At 40.4% G+C, this 14,656-nt stretch overlaps 1 protein-coding gene across 3 annotated transcripts in view; it reads right to left on the bottom strand.

The window, feature by feature from the left end:
- Positions 1–14,656, bottom strand: part of necab2 (N-terminal EF-hand calcium binding protein 2) — a 135,399-nt gene that overhangs the window by 115,121 nt on the left and 5,622 nt on the right. The window lies entirely within an intron of this gene.

Here is a 14,656-nt window from a genome sequence, read left to right as displayed (position 1 = left end):
ATCACATTCACACCGTAAAGCTGAAATTATAGTTTCCGCATCTGTGCGTCTACGTGATGTAAAATTGGTCATCAGAAGGTGTACGCATAGGCTCTGTGTGGACTTTTACCTGCAAGCTACTGCGCATGTGTGAAACGAGTCCTCCAAGCAGACCCCAGAAGGTAGTATAAACAGAACAAATACCTGTCCGTGGTGTCTGCAGCTGTCTGAGTATAAATGAAGCTTAAGACTTGACGTAAGCAACTCCACAAGCAGAGCTAAGTGGGTTTTTTGCTCCAAAATTGGGCCAGAAAGTAAATTCTAAAATCCAGAAATCTTGTCATATATCATGAACTCATAGTTGTTTCTAATTGGCAGGTGCTGCAGTTCATGTCACAGGCTCTAACAGCCATCACTCTGGTGGGCAGAAAACATATTGTCCTGCTAGCATGTAAGTTAATACTGACTGTGCCTTATTAAAGACATTATTTTCTGCACCAGACAAAAAAAAAACAAAAACAAAAAAAACAGATCATATTCCTTTCATCGTATCAGTCAACATCAGCAAGTTTTATGGATATCAGAAATGAAAAGGCCTACCATAAAAAGTGTTAAAATTTGGAGCCCAAAAGACTTTGCAGTGATCATGTTATAAATGATGACTTTCAAATTTCTAAATATAACTGTCTCTGTTTGACAAATGGTATTTGAATTTGTTATAGAAGGCGTACAATGAGGAGGCTAACATAGGCTACTCATGATGTTACTACAGTGACTTTAGTTCTAATATAACCTAAATATAGTTTTAGGTTTATTTCACACACCGATCTTTACTCAGGTGCAATTATTGGTGAACAGACTTAACTGTGGCTAAAACAAACTAACTTGTAAAAACGGATCACATATTAACGCCACTTCTGTTTTTCTTTTTGGTAAGTGGCCATGGTAAAAGTGTAATCAAGTGTCTGAAATTCCGGTGATCTGTCTTTCAGTTCCCAGCTATTTGATCTGATTTCCCACACGGCTGCTGTCAAAAGATCTGTTATAAATAGGCACGTGCACAGATAGACCCCAGGTGGTGCTCAAGCACCTGACCTTTTGGCCTTTGACATAAGTGACCTTTTTGCAAGACATATTTTTTTCTTTTTATTTTATAATTTTATATTTTAGTTTTTATATTTGGCCAATGGCATCAATTCTCAATTAAAGGCGTGTTGTTATGCCTGACAACTGCATTTGAGTTCTAATTCTGCGGCATGGAGCAGCATGATCCACGTATCCCTGACCTGCCTTCACTGATGACAGCCAGGTAACGATAGTGTTTGCCCTAAGCCCCAGCATTGCTTGTCACTGATGTGAAATTAAACCACTATTAAAACATCTCAATACAGCAGACAACCTAATTTAGGCAATAACCCACCATTAGCTTAACAACAAGCAAGCTAGTCTGGCGTAAAATAGCGTTGTCAATGAAGACGAGTGACTGTAGGCTAGTTAGTTCCTCTGTCAGGTAACTGAAACAAATAAATATGCATTACGTGGTTAATAGTCTATGCAATCATATTTGAATATCTCTCCTCTTCTCCTCCTGTCGTCCGCTCCTCTCCTTCTCTCCATTCCTCTTTCCTCTCCTCCTGTCCTCTTCTCTTCTCTTTTCCTCATTTCCTCTCCTCTCCTCTCCTCTCCTCTCCTCCTGTCCTCTTCTCTTCTCCTCATTTCCTCTCCTCTCCTCTCCTCTCCTCTCCTCTCCTCTCCTCTCCTCTCCTCTCCTCTCCTCCTGTGTCAGCAGCTCTTCTGTTTGCAGCAATATTCAGGCTCCAAGGGCTTTTGTGGTAGACGCGCTTTAAGATGCCACTGTAGCAATTAGCTGCAGGCTCTGTTAAAGCACCATCCCCCTGGTCACTCTCACCCCTCCCCCCTCCTCCCCCTTCACACCCTGAGCTTAAATTACACTCTGACAGCCATCTTTAAGGTGGTATGACTCCCTCTTCCTCTTCCTCCTCTTTCCATCCCGTCTCTGTCTGCAGTTTCGCCTCTGGACCAGCTGAAGCAGGACAACAAGACTGATTTATTTTTTATTCTCTAAGGGGTTTCCACTCTGAGGAAGAGTCTGAATTTATTGGTGAACAGGACTCAAAGTTCAACCTGATGAACTTTTTCTTCCTGAGAGTAAAAGTGTAGATTTAGATCTAGTTCAGGTTGATTTTATTTTTAAAAACTGCAGGATTGATGAGATTCCTTATTGATTGTAACATTGATCAAAGTTGCTCTGGTTGGTTCCTCCGCTCACTGTGCATGTGTGTATGTGTGTGTGCGTGTGTGTGCGTGCATGTGCATATGTATACACTGCAGCAGCAGCAGCATCGCTACGCTGCCTGCTGATCAATGAGACGACCCAACAGATTAGTAATGTGAATTCATGTATTCAGTTATCAGTGCCCTTTTTTTTGCTTGAGCACCTAAAGTTGCAGGTTCTGGCCGTGGAGAAAGGCAGATTAAAACGTGCAGTGTGAGTTAACACAACATACAAGATTAATAAAAAAGATTTAAACATGATCTAAATTGACATAATGCAGAGTAATGTACATATTTCTGGTACACTGGAAAATAACAAACCTTTTTAGAGCATTGATCGTCATAGCAAGTAAAGCACAGGTGTAACCAATCACATTAATGATGGCTTGTTAGTAATGCATGATCAGAGCTATTGAACTGGTTATGCTAAATGTAAAGCAGTCATGAGTAATGTGCACAGCTGTCGTGACCCCACATGTGATGTCAGCTGATTATCTTCTCCGTTTTTCCTTTATTCCTGCATACACACACACCACATACACACCACAGCACGTACAATCACTGGGCATAATCTGTTCAGGACACAATACGGCTCTGATCTCAGCACTGTTTGTTCAGATTCTCAAGAGGGCGTGTGTGTGTGTGTGTGTGTAAAAAGGTCACATCAGTGAATCAATGACTGCCTCTCACACCAGCAGCACTTAAGTAGAGAATCTGGCTGGACTGATTAAAGGCTTTGCTTTGTTCCTGACAAGTTGTTTAGACTCATAATTTCCCTAACCTTTGGTTTCAATCCTTCCTTCCTCCTAACATTAATTAATAGTCCAAGACCTGTGTGCAGGTTCAATAAAGAGATTGTGAAGGTTGCTAACAACTGGTAAAAGGCAAAACTGATGATACAGATGTGTATTTTCCACTTAAGAGTTCTATTCTGTGTAGTCAATCGACAGCTCAAGAGTTTAGAGGCTTGTCTTCTTCACCAAGAACACAATTCTGGGGGACAATGAATTACTTTTTTGCACTGATAGCCACCTTAAAGTGCCATATTTGACCAAACCCTATTTGAGATCATTTGAGAATCATTAAAACTTCATTAAGCCTGTTTAGTTCTGTTTTCTGTCCTCCCTTTTCTCTGCTACATTCTCTCTTCACACACAGTGAGCTCGAGCTGCTTTGGGGAGATCAGGGGATAAAAGAGGGATGCAGAGAGTGAAGCCAGAGAAGAACAGACATGATTACACAGGCATAAAGACTGACTGAGAACAGTAGAAAGATGGACAGTGAGAGACAAACAAGTAATAGGTAGAGAGAGCTGGGATGGATTGAAGGGGAAGGGGTAGTAAATATACAGGAGGGGGAAGCAGTGGGGAGGGACATGGAGGAGAAAAAGAAGAAGGGGAAGAATGGATGGATGAGAGTGTCCTCTCATCCCACACGCAGCTCAGTGTTTGTTCCAACATTTGGCTTAGCCAGGGAGTCCTGCCATACGAGCACCGAGTTTAGAAAGCTAACACTGCAGAGAGGGAGATGGAGGAGGAAAGGGGGGGTGGGGGGGGGGGGGGGGGGGGGGGGGGAATGAAGGTAGATGGAGCAGAAAAAGAAAGGAAAGAAAGGAAGGTAGAAACAAATAAAAGAAAAGGCAGTTGATTGAAAGCAAAATTGAGGGGTTTAGTTTGACTGACAGAATGTAAGAAGAGCAATTAAGCCACAATTTAGCTGAAAATCATCTATAATTTGAGAAACCTTTGTAAAAAAAAAAAGCTATAATAGAATAAAATATCTGTGGTGCGTTAAAAGAAAGCAAAACTTTTGTTGTTTCTGTAACAAGTTCATATATTTTGAATCATTTGAAATCCAAAATTGAAGCTGCACAAGATAAAAGACTTCCATTATCCAAAATGTCCAAATCCATCCATCTTTTATCCTTTTTCCTCAAGCAGGTGCCTCATTCAGTGCGGCTTCCTGCCTCTTCCCTTAAAAAAGCCAGTTTATAAAATTACAATTTTGCATCTAAAGCCTTCCATTTCCACCTCTGTGCTCTTACGGTTTTTATACCGTACAAATATTCTAAGCAAATGCTCCTGTGAATGAGCCAAAAAGAGCGAGGATTGATCCCGACCCAGCGGAGGGCAGAAAGCGTCAGGTGAGGAAAACGTCTTCAAAGGGCGTCTTAACTCTCAGCCTTTGATCCAAATCCAGACGACCAAGACGGTGAACAAAGAGACCTCAATCCCCTCTAGTCTCCACCTTCCTCCGCTCTTTTTTCTCTCTAGGCCTCTAAAGGAACCTGCACAGAATCCTTTTTACTTTTCCATCCACCTTCACATCACATCACTCCTGCACCACAGCGTTAATTCATTCAGAGAGCCATGTTGTATTGTGCACCTAGTTGAGTTATTTCATTGTGATGCTATAAATATAGCATTTTTATTTATCGTACTACAGAAAAAGTAAGTTAATAAAAATCACTTTTTGACTCCTGCATATTCAAAAGAATAATTTGATACTTTGGGTATTGACACCACTCTATCTGTACACTAAATATGAAGCTACAGCCAGCAGCCAAATAGCTTATTATGGTAACATATTGAAGTACGTTAAGCTATGTTAAGCTGTTATGATAGGTTTAGCTTGCACAAAGCATTTTACAGGCCTAACACTACAGAGATTAAGCAATGTCTTAGCACAGGAAGAAAAAAACACTACTCTTAATCTAAGGCTAATTAATCTGAAAAAAGGTGAGTTGAGACAGCGAGAGAAAGAGAAACAGAATTTATTTCTTTTCTTTGACTCTGTGTCGGAATCCAACGCTGTAAGCAGCAGACTGGGAATGAGTTCAGTGTTCCAGTAACATGCAGACAACCTGCCACCCCTCCATAATCCAACAGCTGACACACACGAGATACTGAGATGAGTATGGCAGAAGACGACTTTCTATTACCTCTGACTTCCTTATCAGATGAGCACATGAGCATAGTGCGGAGGAATCACTGTTCACCTTGGTTAACAATCATGGTTATCATTCCAGTTCAGTTGTCTGACAACAGAAGCTGAAAGGCAGCAGAGTAAAAAACTGTGTCTTTCCCAGACCTGGCTGCATCAGATGATGGCTGCAGTGCACAGTTGGAAGAAGAAATTTAGCCATGTTCCTATTGTTGAGGCATTTCACTGTGGGCAGAAATCTTTTCAAAAATGCCTAAAAGAGGCTGCATTTTACACCTCCTCGTTTGTTCAGTTTAGCATAAGGAAAACAATGTACTGGATTTCCACGAAAAAAGTAGAATAGTGAGAGCACATCCTGACTTTCTCTATTTGTCCCACAACAAAAAAAAGCCCTCTTTATAAACACATTCCAATCACATTTCTTCTTCCATTACTGTCTTTCTAACAGAACTTCCCATCTCTATTCTCTTGTCTCTTCCCTGTCTCCCTCGGCATGAGGCACTCTGGGGCTTGTTAGCAGCAGTGTCAGTGATTAAAGACTGCAGGTAATTAGATACACATGACACCATTCTGACTGACTGGCTCACTGAGGAGCTGCAGCGTCTAGCGGCAAACAAGCTGAAAGATTGTGCTGTGAGGATTTGCTGCTTTTGTTTGTCTTTTGTGATGCTGAGTTCATTATCTCTGGATGTTGGGACAGTTTGCTGGACAAACAAGTTATTTGAAGATTTCACCTTGGGCTTTGGAAAATGACAATGGGTATTTTTGACTATTTTCGGACATTTTATAGACTAAACAATTTAATCATGAAAACTATCAGCACATTAATCAATAATGAAATAATTAGTTGAAGCCCTCATGTGTAGTGCGTGTTGTTTTTTTAAATTATTTATTACACCAGTCTCCTCATATACTCTAAATATTGCAAATAATGCAATATTTTCAGGTATGCATGTCATCATAGTTACAATAATATACTAAAAAATTAATGGACGTAGCCACCGTGACATCACTCACTGGTTTGTGGACATGGATGTATACAGAGAACTGGGTACAGCGTGGGAGGCGGGGCCCCATGAAGCCAAAAATGCCACTTCCTGAAAACATACCAAGCATGCTCTATGGGCCCAATGTGCCCATGGAGCATGCTCACTCGAGACTTCCGCCGGCCAAGACAGCTAACTTCTGGTTTAGCTCTCCGGCTAACTTGAGTAGGGAAAAAATCATTCAATCATATAGTTCTTCTAGACTTTTGAAATGTGATCAGAGATCAAATGGGTCAAATTACGATAGTGAAACAAGTCATTTCACGGGGGTTGTGACGCTCAAAAAAATTATCCGCTCTTTCACAAAGTGTAAGTCTATGGGAAAAAGTCTTTTTGGGCCCAATAGCATCATGTGATGTTGTTATTACACATTTTGGCCACTATGTCAAATTGGGTTCAAAGCCTGGCACTCTTCCTGTATCCACTTCTCTTTATATATTTTTGGAGCCAGAGGTGACAATATTTGGACGAGACGGTGGGGCATCCCTAATGAAAAACTGAACATACAACACCTTAGGGATCTTTTAAATGTTACATATAACTTTCATGAACTGAAAACACACTGAAATAGCAACAGCTACACCTATACTCTGTGAACCTTGGGTTATGCCATGGTTACATAACGTTACCTAACCAACATTGTCGCCATGGTACTGCCTTGTCAATCAAAAAGTAGCCATGCCATAAAGCAAACTCTGCTTTATCATGTGTTTTACTTTAAATGGGGCCATAATTTATAAAATGAGCATCACACTGTATTAAAGAAGACTAGAAACTAGCAATTGAGACAATAAACTCATTCGGAAACTATTTACTGAGGTAATAAATGAAGTGAGAAGTAGGGTAATTTTCACATAGACTTTCATACAATTGCAGAGTTAGATGAGGATTTCGATATCACTGTCATATCTGAGAGTGTAATCTTCTTATCATCATAACTCCTCTTCCTCCTTACTCATAACTAGCCGAGAAAGCAAATACACTTATTTCCCAAAATGTTTAAATTATTCCTTTAAACTTCAAGAGACTGACCACAGGTTTGGGAAACAAAGTTAACAGAGATGTAATCCAGCCTCTTTTCAAGATCTGTGGACAAGTGAATCAGCTGGCGGCTGTTGAATAAACCATGAACTAAATGCTCCAGTACAGCCCCATCATGCTGGCTGTCTGCAGGCCGCCTCATTTCTCCCTCATGTCCTGTCTCTCCTTGCTTGTCAGTTTGTCTTTCTCCTCTGATTTATGTCTTGCTTTTCTCTGTGTCATTCTTTCTTTTGACAGGCGACGGTGACAAGCTTTCTCTTTATCTGAATCTATGTCCTCCTCCTCCTTCACCTCCTATATTTATATTCTTGCTCCTTTGACACCTGTTTCACTCTGTTGTACTCTTTTGTCTTAGTTTTCTGTTCATTTCTCCTGCTTTCAGCTTCTCTCCTCTTCCTTTACACTGTTTTGGACTGTTTGGATCTACTTTTTTTTCCTCCAGTCCTGCCCACATTTGCCTGCTTCTGTCTGTGCTAAAGGCTTTGCAATTGTGTCAAAAATCTTTGAGCAACTATGACCAGTGTCATCATGAAGAAAATAATCAATATACAACATTGACAATATGTGTATGAAATAAAAAAAAAGATGAGTACCTGAACAAAGAATAGTCACAAAGAAACTCAGCCGCATGTCTTCCGGACACACAGTAGGTAGTGTTAGAGGCTGATGAACTAACAGCTAAACTTGCTACCAACCTGGAAACATCATAGTTAGTCAAAATAACTCTCCAAGCTGTGCGGTTTTCTTCCTCTGGTGATTGTACAGTGAGTGATTGAAGAGGGGAAAAAAGCTCCGTGAGTTAACTTGGTTGCTAAGGTGACAATATCATAGAATTTATTCAAAAGCTTATTTGTACCATCGACTCCTGCCTCATTACTGTCCGCAAACCAATCTTTAGTTGAACAGTTTAAACTTCAGCAGAGGAAGGTTAAAAACCTTGAATGGGGTGACTTTTGGATTCTCCAGCTCTCTGTTCCTTCACTGTAGAGATGTTTTACTATTGGTCAACAGGGCAAATTTGTGTCCAAGTTCACCAAAATTGAAGTAACTTTCCCCTGCAAGCAAAGCCACTGATGTGTCGGTTTGAAATAGATGGACTTTGCATCAAAATTTGATTTTAAATGGAGTTACCTGATTTCACTGATAAATGTTGATAACTTTTCAGTCACTAAAATGGTCCTAAAAAATCTAGTGGGAAAGTCTCTAAATTGGCAACTCTGACTATCAATTATATAAGACAACCACTAAGAGATCAATATTACATAACCCTAAATCCAGAGTACCTGGAAGTAAGAACACAGTAGTCAAATGATACATGAGTGATGATGACTAACTGCAGTGAAAAGTACAGCCAAAATTTAGGAAACATTTGGAATGATGACTGGATTAATAGCAGCTAAATATAGGCTACTGCATTGGCTATGGCAGTGTACAAATATTGCACACAAAGGAAGTGACGGTTTTCAACGCACAAAATGGATCTGACGTATGAGTTGCAAAATTATCAATTCATTTAAAAAAAGCACAGAGAAGCTGATAAAAAGTAAACAGGTAAATGAGTATGCCAGGATGCTTGTAGAGCTCACATACAGTTACACACTGTCTGCAGTCTCAGTATACGAACTGACGCATGTTAAGGCCAGCATAAAGAAGGTTAATCAGGCAGAGAAATCAATGACACACCTTCCATCTCCAGTGACATACTCGACTGAGTACTATATATACCTTAAATGAGAACAAAGTGAGTCTAACTAAGAAAAAGACTGTACCACTGGCCACATTGTTTGATAGACAGGTGATCTGACAAGTGGAAGTGGAGTCTACAACTGAGAACACTTGGGTACCAAATCTCCAAACCAAATAAAAACAAAACGATGAAACCAGTTTCATTAGTCTAACAGCCATGAGCTGTGTCTGGCCACACTGAACAGAAGCAGCTGCACGCTCCTATTTGCTGTTCGCTGTAATGTTGTAACTTTGTCTAGTCCTGACAGCGTGGATAAACAAGCCTCCCCGAACTCCGTCTGCTTTCTGTCTTTATGTCGAACACAGTAACGATAATTAGCAGATGGCTGATGAGTCACAAGGCAAGAGGCAAGAAAAAAAAACTTACCCGCTAACTGATGAGAGCACAGATACAAAATTCCTTCATATGTCCCTGCTTGTGTCAGTGTCTCTCTACCCTGTCGTCAAAGTCCAAAGTATCATGGAAATGTTTTCTTCCTTAATTAGATCAGGTGTGCAAGTAGCAGGACTTCAGAGAAAATAAACTGGCACCATTAAAGGCCTGGTCCACCCACACAGGTGTTTTCACTTATGTTGCACAATTAGACCTTTCCTTGTCACTGTGTGGGCATGTTCAGACTGTACTAGACTGACTGAATTTTCAACTCTCTCCTGGGCAGTGTCTGAAATTGGTGTCTTACAGAGGACATTTTGACATGTCACAGCAAGTTTAGATATAAATAATAAAATTAAAGTTGGCGGAATTCCATTTAGCCGCTTCAGTTTTAGGGTCCTGGTATTGTGCATACTGACTCACTGTCACACTGTCTTGGCTTACTGGGACACTTGAACAGAATGAGGCCATCGTTAATAGAAACACCTATGCTTTTCCTACTGTGACAAGCGAAAACATGTATTAGCATATTGATTCACATGATTCCAAGCATGGCTTCAGCCAACTTAAATGGAAGAGGTCTAATCAGCCAGAGTAAGAGCAAACATTTTTTAGGAAAGGCTTTTTTTGTAAAGGTTTGTAAATGTACTTTCCACCATTGTATTTGTCTCATCTCTAAAAGTGACAATTCAATATATAGTACCCTCAAAAATTCCATGGGATTCTTTCTGCTACCATCCCACAATGCAGAGCATTGAATATGTTGCAGACAAGTGGGTAGCTCCCAGTCTGAAAGGTGAAGCCAATGCAGAAGTGCCTTAAACCTGCACTCTTTCTAATGGCCAGCAGGGGCGACTCCAGAAAGAAGTCCGATTGTATGGAAGTCTATGAGAAAATAACCCTATATCTCACTTGATTTATTGCCTCAGCAAACAGTTTCCTAATGAGTTTATGGTCTCAATCACGAGTTTCAAGTCTTTTTCAATATAGCATAATGTTCATTTTGTAAATTATGGTCCCATTTAGAGTAAAATAGATGATAAAGCAAATTATGCTTTAGGGGCTGCCTACGTTGTGGTTGACAACTCAGTACCATGGTGACAACATTGATTACATAATGTAACCATGGCGTAACCCCAGATTAACAGAGTATAGGCATAGCTGTCTCTATTTCACAGTTTTCTCAGTACATGAAAGTTAATTGTAATATTTTGGTTGCCTAAAAAAGTCTTGTTCAGCGTTTGGTTGTACACTAAAAGACCTTCTAAGGAGTTGGCTAGCCAGTTTTTCCAGTAAGTATATTTTGTTTTAATGTTTTTAAGCCTGTTTTTCCCTAGTGAAAATTAGCATAAGCATGATCAGAGTTAAACATAGACTGTAAATGCACCGTGCTAACCAAGATAGCAGCTAGCGCTAGGGTCAGCTCCACCCTCTTGTCCAAATATGGTCACTTCTGACTCCAAAAATCCAAGATGGTGACAGTCAAATTGCCAAACTTGAGGCTTCAAAATGGCAGTCTATAAAGCAATGGGTAATATCACGGCAACTACATCCATATTTTTTAACAGTCTATGGTTGCAGAAGAGGTAATTGCAGTAGTCCAATGCTACACCTGTCAGAGATGACACAAAAGACTCAAGACAAAGACCAAAATTGTCCCAGTAAGTAAAAAGGTCACCTAGCTCCGCCTCTTACTGCCAGCTAAAGCAAGCTCTGTAAAAGCTACAAATAGTACCAGTGACTAGAAGTCCTCACAAAAAAGTGAATGATGTCAATTCGTTGCAGCAGTTTCCTTGACCTGGAAAGCAATGTTTGTTGACAAGTCCGCCAGCTCCACCTAGCCAATTTGCATATTAAGATCCAATCACAATGCAGGCACAACCGAGAAAACAAGAACGCATTTTATTAACAGGTGTAAATGCAAGGATCCATTGATCGGATGTCATTATCCAGATAATGTATCCAGATACAGATCACATGTTAATACCAGGTGTAAATGGGGCCTAAACTGACAGAAATATTGCAACAATAGTACAACACAGTACAAGTCCCGTAGCCGGGGAGAGCAGCAGGTGAGCGAACTGTCAATCACAGCTGTCCCTCAACACCCGGCAGATATCAAAGCTATTATAAGTCTTCAAATCTTATTAACAGAGCAATAATTTCAAAAATGACCTCCAGCACAATTATTAAGAGGGTCCAAATTCAGTGGTAGAGACCATAATGACTCATTGAAAGAAATGATTAACTTAGTATTTCTAGAGAGAGGTTGACGCTTGTCAGTAGCATTGCATGTTAAGATACTTTCATACTGGCTTCAGCCTCAAGCTGTGGTAGTTGCTGCTTGATTAGGAGTACTGAATAAGGGAGTGATTTTCGCCCAGCAAAATCTATATATATACTGACCTTACAGAACAGACATAAAAATGTGTTTGAATACAACCCTTTATGCTACAGATTAATGCTGCAAAAATTCAATTAACTTTTGAGACTAAAGACTGATGACTGAATGTGGTTAGAGTTATTTTTTTGGAGTGTAATTGAAATGCAAAAAACTGGTGTAACTTGATTTCATTCAGTCAGCAGCTACTGAAACCTTGCAATTAAAATAGTACCCCAAGTCATTATTTCATAACATTTCCATTTTACTGGCAATGATTAAGTTTCAAACTGCAGCAGCTCGATGGACTGTGGCATATGAGAGGTGCTACTGCGGGTGCTATCAGTAAACTAAGTCCTGTCAAATGATGCAACTATTTCATAGAATTATTGGCTGCTGAAAACACTCCACCAGCTGCATAACAATGGCTCTGAGACAGCTGTGATAATCACAAAGCACACACACATAAATATATATACTCATGCAAACAAGCTCAGGCATACCGATACACTTATGCTTATATTACACACTGGCACACACAAAAAAAAAAATGCTCACAGTAGATGCGGATGCATAATGCACACTCACTAATGCACACACACACACACTCCCTGTCTTGCTGTTTCAGCAGCTTGGGGGCAGGAAGCCGGCCCTGGAATCTGTGCTATGAGTGTAAAGACAGAATTCATCCAATTAAACAATTACTGTCCCGTTGTCAGATATACGATACTTGCTCCTCTTCCTCTCTTCGCTCCGCTTCTCTTTCTCTCTGTTCCTAGCTTCCTCTCCCTTTTAGATTCTGCCACCTCCTGGCTCTCCCTCTGTCTATCTCTCCCCTGCACCTTCCTTTATTTTTTACAATTCTCTGCTCTCCGTTAGCATCTCCCTTCTCCCTCTCTCACTCATTAAAACAGTTCCCTGCTCTTCTCCCTGGAGTGAGAGGCAGGAGGATAAAAATAGCTCTTCTTCAGCTTGTGCTAGCTGGTTCTTTCTTTTCAGCCTGCGTTCCATACATCAAATAGCTACGATTCCCCATAATAAACATCTTTTTTTCTTCTTCTTCTTCTTCTTCTCTCTTGACTTTCACTCTCTTCTTTTCTTGCTCTGTAGCCCCCTCACCCAACCACGTTCATATGTAGCTCGATGAAGACAGTTTGCAGCTGTGTGTTTTCTAGCAGCAGTAGAGTTTCTGGAACACCCCGAGAGACTGTTAGCATAAAGTTGCACAATGAAGAACAACAATCCTACAGCGTGTTTGTGACGGAGAAACAGCAGCTCTATCGTTATACAGCTGGTCTCTGCTCGGGATAAGATCAGCATGAAATGAAAATGTAAATCTTTAACTGACGTTCTGTATTGGAGCAGTTGGTAATTAGGTGGTGCGGGCATTTAAAATGTTGACAGCTGGTTCCACAGTCTATTGTGAAGGCAACCCGAGGCGAGATGAGAACGTCATCTACAGCGATGATGTGAACAGTTAAATCATCCGTAAAAACTGTTTATGTTTGCTGGTCTACAACTTCTGCTGATAAATGGATTTTGTACTGTATTTATCTACACACACTCACACAGCTATTGTGCTAACAACTAATGAAATAAAGCTTGGGCAGATGACTAAGCAACGACTTAATAAACCGCCGAGGTAGAGCGCATTAAAGTGAACAGAGATCTTTTCTACAGAGATAAAATTTGGGAACGTAACAGTGCTGGAGAGGAGGCAAAGGAGTAATCAGCACGGATAGCAGAGACAACCCTTCCACACACGCACAGGCACACACACACACACACACACACACACACACTGGAGGAGCAAATGGCCATCTGGCTCCGATGAAAGCAAAAGCTTTTATGCTGTTTCCTCATTAGTTGAATTCTTTTTTGTCAATGACACATTGATAGAATAAAAGAGGCAAGGAGGGAAAGGATGGGACAGAGAAAAGATGGATGGAGCAGGAAGAGGTGTAAAGGGAGAGGAGAGATTGAGACATGGAGAAGATGAAGAGGAAGAGAGAGAGAAAGTGGCTGAGTACATGCAGTGCCAGAGGGTATAAACAAACTGTTCACTGGCACAGCTTCACAGTAATATAAACTTTCCCCTTTGAAAACACTTTAATGTCCCATCATGCTAAAAATACAGCACACTGCAGCAGCAGCTCAGACAGCAAGCAGACAGAGTTTAACACTCGATAGTTCCCTGCAATAATAGAAAAGACGTCAGAGACAATAAATCTCACACAATCACCTATCTGAAAATCTACCCAACAAGCCCAAACTAGTTCAGGAACAGGTAGGAAGAAAATACTTAGAGAGCATGTACCTCTGCCAAGGCTGTACGATCCTCTAAAGCTGTTATTTTACTGATAAACCTTTCTTACAGCAGACAATTGACTTGTCATTGATAGAAAAGCCACAGGTGTAACTCTGATGTTGGCTCTGTTACATTTAAGGTAAGTCAGGAAGTCATACTATTAAGCCAGTGTGCTCAACACCAGGGCCCTGACACAGGTACACCTAACGTTTTTAGTTACACTTGTATATAAATATTCAAAATGATACCCAAAAGTCTTTTAAATATGTTCAGAAATTATAATCTGCTCCATCGCACAAAAAACAGTCAATCAAGAGATACACGTATCGTGTTTTTTAAAGTGTAGTACGTAACAAGAAATCCTTCAAAAGAACCTTCTGAATCTGCATCAATAAATCGTCACTTGATCCTTGGCACAAGGGCTTACCTCTTCACCAGATGTAATTAAAAAGTGATGATGTTTAGATATCCTGTTAATTATTGGACAGGAAAACAAAGAAGCAGACTAACAGGAGCAAAAACATAATATTGTTCGAGGTCATTAG

Source organism: Thunnus albacares, chromosome 7 (assembly GCF_914725855.1).
Source record: "Thunnus albacares chromosome 7, fThuAlb1.1, whole genome shotgun sequence".
Lineage (NCBI taxonomy): Eukaryota > Metazoa > Chordata > Actinopteri > Scombriformes > Scombridae > Thunnus > Thunnus albacares.
This window is presented reverse-complemented; position numbering and strand designations above follow the sequence as displayed.